This window comes from Zingiber officinale, chromosome 10A, assembly GCF_018446385.1.
Source record: "Zingiber officinale cultivar Zhangliang chromosome 10A, Zo_v1.1, whole genome shotgun sequence".
NCBI classification, from domain to species: Eukaryota; Viridiplantae; Streptophyta; class Magnoliopsida; order Zingiberales; family Zingiberaceae; genus Zingiber; species Zingiber officinale.
The window spans coordinates 88028851-88033924 of NC_056004.1; the positions used below are offsets into that span (position 1 = coordinate 88028851).

The following is a 5074-nucleotide window of genomic DNA, read 5'->3' on the forward strand; positions in this document are numbered from 1 at the left end:
TGCCTAGAGTGGGATAGAATTCTATCCTCGACTCGTAGATCAACGTCCACGTCGAACATGATAAAAATCAGGTGTCAGGCACCCGGACCCACAAAGTCAACATAGTTAACTTTTTCAGTCCGGACCCTTTGCTTTGATTCTGCTTGCCTCGATCCGGGCCTTATGCTCCGGCTCCGCTTGCTTGGGTGATTTCGGTCATCTGGAATAGGGCTCACCCGAACCCAACTTCTGGTCTTCTCGAACGACCTTCCACTCCGACTTCTCGTCCCTCGGAAACGCCACGTGTCTCATTCTCGTCCGCCCGCGTACTCTTCCGTAGCTCCTCGTCCCTCATTTGCACCGAGCCCGTCGGCTCTCTCCCGTGTCGTCCTTCTCGATAGCTGTGTTTTTTGCTCGACTTCTTGTACTCCTAAGCTCTTGCACACTTAGACATAAGGTTAAATATAACAAGACCTAACTTAACTTGTTTGATCACATCAAAACAACCTTGGGGTACCAACAATCTCTCCTTTTTTTATGTGAGCAGCCCAGGTTAAGTTAGGGTAAACAAATATAAAATAAAGGTAATAAATTTATAATTCAAGTGCAAAAATTAAAAGAAATTTAATCTACCTCTCCCTTGATTTAATCTTCCCTTCTTCCCCTTTGATCACATAAAAAACGGGGTACGTTAAAATGTCTAAGGGTAAATTTTGAAAAAATTTATCAAGATTTTGAAAAAATTTATCAAGATTTTGAAAATACTGAAAATAATTAAAGGTAACTTTTTATAAAACTCTGATTTACCATCAATAATTTTCTCAGTAAATCTGATATTAAAAAAAAAAAATTAAAAAGTTTTTAAGTAAGAAAAAAAATTTCAAAATTTTCTAAGTTTTTTTTTAAAAAGAAATTGTGGATAACCTAAAAAAAATTCTAAGTTTTAAAAATTTGTGCATAACTTAAAAAAAATCCTAAGTTTTAAAAATTTATAAGCACAAGTTTACACAATAACTTAAAAAAAATTATATAAAAATAATTAAAAATTACTAATCAATTTTAAAATTATTTTTAGTGTGAAAAAATTAACTTAATTTCATCCTAAGCTTCATCAAAATTAGTTAGTAAAAATCTACATTCTTAATAAAATACTAAGATAATAATTTTGAAAATGTAAAAAAGGAAGGGATAAGATTTTATTTTGATGATAAATTAAAAATCATATTGACAATTTAAAAAGAATCCTTTTCACAATTAAAAAAAAGGGTGAGGTTTTAAGTTTGTACCATTTGTATATCAAATTGTATGTATTTTTATCGGTACTGGTAAATTGAAAAGTACTGATGATCTATCTAGATGGTCAATAATTTTCAAATTTATTTTTTATTAGAGAAAAAATTCTCTATAGATAGTTGAGGTTTATGTTTTAGATCTCATTTTCAAGGGTGGGGGTGACGAAAAGTGTGTTCATTTATTAACTACTAATAGAGCTAACAATATGTGAGAAATAAAATATTATTATTTTTTAGGTTAAAGACCTCTATCGTGCGTTAAAGACGGCACTGCTTAAATATACAGAAGGGTCCTTACCCTAATTCGGTCCAAAAGATAAGCTAAAAATCTTACCTGTTTTTTTCCCCTATTCTTCTTCTTCTCCTCCATCTGTTTTTTATTATCTTACGGTTGAGGCTCAATCGGGAGGAAATCTATTCGGATAATTATCTAGTCAGTCAAATTACAGTCTCATTTGATTAGACATGAGTAGTGACGGATTCAGAAATTTAAGCATAGAGGGGTGATTATTATGTAGAACAAGAGACAGTATCATCTATCTCCACCGGTAGAATCCAATAAAACTAGGGGTTCCATAGACGTGAGGGAGAGACTTGTGATGCGATGATGATGAAGGGCCCCATCCTGCTGTCACGGTGGAGGTCAAAGTCAAGATGGTCAATGCATATAAGGCAGCGACCGATCAGGCTGAGCATGGCCCGACCGAGCAGAAGGCTCTGACCCGCCACCGTCTTCGACGTGAGCATCTCGCTCAAGGGACGATATGCAGAAGCCGAGCCGAGCGGCTACCCCGCTCAGCTGGTAGCGAGACTTGGCACCGACAGAGTTCAACTTCGGCCGAGCAGCAGACTTGACGACAGCCGAGCACGTGGACAATGGACTCCCAACCGAGCGGCAATCCCGCTCGGCCCAGCACCAGACAACATGCGGACGATGGAATTCTGACCGAGCGGTTACTCCGCTCGGCCAAGCAACAGACACAGCAGGATATCTTTTGGCATCCTTTTGGAAGCTAGTACCGCTAACAGGCGGCATGGTTAGATAGAGAATCGTACAGCGGAAGCTTCTACTGTCACTTCAGGGATATGTTCGGCCCGTTAAGGTACTGTGTCAGGGACACTTTACTAACACATCTTTTCAGGGAAAGTTTTGAGATGCGTGTTCACCTTGGGAAGCGTGCGCGCGCACTTCCGGAGCTCTATATAAAGGGGGTCCAAGCATCGGTGGAGGTATGCTTTACACGCAATTTCTACTGTTGTGTTACATTTCTCGTTTCTTCTTCTTCTTGCTTCGCCGGAGACTGACTTGAGCGGTCATCGCTGGAGACCACTTCACCGGCTTGATACTGACGCTGCTTGTATTGCAGGTAAGAGCGAAGTCCACAGGAGGTCAACAGAAACGCTACAGTATCCATCTCATCGACTTTCGGACAGATCACATAAGATTCTCTCTCTCAATATATTTACTTAATTTGTTTTTCCTATCACCAAGTCAGTTAGCAAAGGATACTAATGTATGTAATAAAATTAGAGAGACGTCCTAATTGTTAATAAGGGTCTCAAACACGTACGAGCACGTCGTAATTATCTTCCTATCTTTGTAGCTTCGGTGGTTAACAATTATATTGCTACTCCAACCTCAGCACTTGCGGCGCCATTGTTAATGCTGTAGAATAATGGCACTGTTCTACTTGACACGTCCTCTCGTGTTTATTTTGACGAGAATTCTATATACCAGTCCCTCTGCCATTGTTAATCTAGAATTCCTACAGATATATTAATAGTAAAAATAATAACTTCCATACCATTTAACATTAATCCGTTGTAGTCTAGTTGGTTAGGATATTCGGCTCTCACCCGAAAGACCCGGGTTCGAGTCCCGGCAACGGAAAATTTTTACCATCTCTGCTGTTATTTATCACAACTTCCAGAAGATTATTTTACAAAACTCATTTTAATTTAAACAAATTCAATTAATTACTCTCTCTCTCCTAATAGCTTTTTGTACACCAACCAAAAATAAAGATAAGGCAGGATATTTTAACTACGGCAATTTACCAAAGGGTGCACATAAAAATCTAAATTTATCAAAAGGCGTACATTACTTTGGTATTTACCAAAGAGCGCACTTTTTTAAATACATTTCCTATTTTACCCTCCTGATAATTTGACTTTTTCTACTATTTTTCTTTTCTTCTCTCTCTTCTCTATCGGCAGAAGATAGAAATAACATTAGTTAATTTTTAATCACATTTTAATACATTTAAAGAAGCCAAAATAAATAATGGACACCATATTTGGACTCCTTGCAATTTTAGAAATCCACAGGAACTGAAATGGGTGCAATCAGAGCTTTCTAGGTCGATCAGTGGGTTTCGGTGAAAACCCACTTATGGACCTAGAGAGCTCCGATTGCATTCATTTCAGTTTCTATGGATTTCTAAAATTACAAGGAGTTCAAATATGGTGTCCATTATTTATTTTGGCTTTTTATAGATGTTAACAAGTAAAATCAAAGAATCGGCATAAAAGCCCACGTTGGGCCTGATTTGAGCCCATATCAGGCCCAATGTGGGCTTTTTTGTCGATTCTTTAGTTTTGCTTGTTAACATCTATAAAAAGTCAAAATAAATAATGGACATCATATTTGAACTCCTTGCAATTTTAGAAATTCATAGAAACTGAAATGGGTGAAACCCACTGATCGACCTAGAAAGCTCCGATTGCACCCATTTCAGTTTCTATGAATTTCTAAAATTACAAGAAGTTAAAATATGGTGTCCATTATTATTTTTGGCACTCCTACTGGTAGACCAGAGGTTTTGAAAACCCTAAATCTCTCTTTATTTATTTATTTATTTTTTTATTTTTTGTTGTTACTAGGCCTGATATCTCCCATATCAGACTCACATTGGGCCTGATATGGGAGATATCAGGCCCACATTGGGCCTGATATGAAGAGATATCAGGCCCAACGTGGGCATGATATCTCTTTATATCAAGCCTAAATAAAAAAAAAAGAAAAAAAAAGGAGAGATTTAGGGTTTTTCAAAACCTCTTGTCCACCACTAGGAATGCCAAAAATAATAATGGACATCATATTTGGACTCCTTGCAATTTTAGAAATCCACAGGAACTGAAATGAGTGCAATCAAAGCTTTCTAGGTCGATCAGTGGGTTTCGGTCAAAATCCACTAATGAACCTAGAGAGCTCCGATTGCACCCATTTCAGTTTTTATGGATTTCTAAAATTGCAAGGAGTTCAAATATGGTGTCCATTATTTATTTTGGCTTTTTATAGATGTTGACAAGTAAAATTAAAGAATCGGCAAAAAAGCCCACATTGGGCCTGATATGGACTCAAATCAGGCCCAACGTGGGCTTTTATGATGATTCTTTGATTTTGTTTTTTAACATCTATAAAAAGCCAAAGTAAATAATGGATATCATATTTGAACTCCTTGTAATTTTAGAAATTCATAGAAACTGAAATGGGTGCAATCGGAGCTCTCTAGGTCCATCAGTCGGTTTTGACCGAAACCCACTGATCGACCTAGAAAGCTCCGATTGCACTCATTTCAGTTCCTGTGGATTTCTAAAATTGCAAGGAGTCCAAATATAGTGTCTATTATTATTTTTTGTATTCCTAGTGGTGGACCAGAGGTTTTGAAAAACCCTAAATCTCTCTTTCTTTTTTTTCCCCCTTTTTTTTTGTTTAGGCATGATATGAAGAGATATCATGCCCACGTTGGGCCTGATATCTCTTCATATCAGCCCCAATGTGGGCCTGATATGATGTGGGC

The 5074-nt window shown here is 37.4% G+C and overlaps 1 non-coding gene across 1 annotated transcript; it reads left to right on the top strand.

Moving 5' to 3' along the window:
* Positions 1-3089: 3089 nt before the first annotated feature.
* On the top strand, positions 3090-3162 carry TRNAE-CUC. Its single transcript has one exon. It is a non-coding gene; the product is annotated as a tRNA-Glu (tRNA).
* The last annotated feature ends 1912 nt before the right edge of the window (positions 3163-5074 follow it).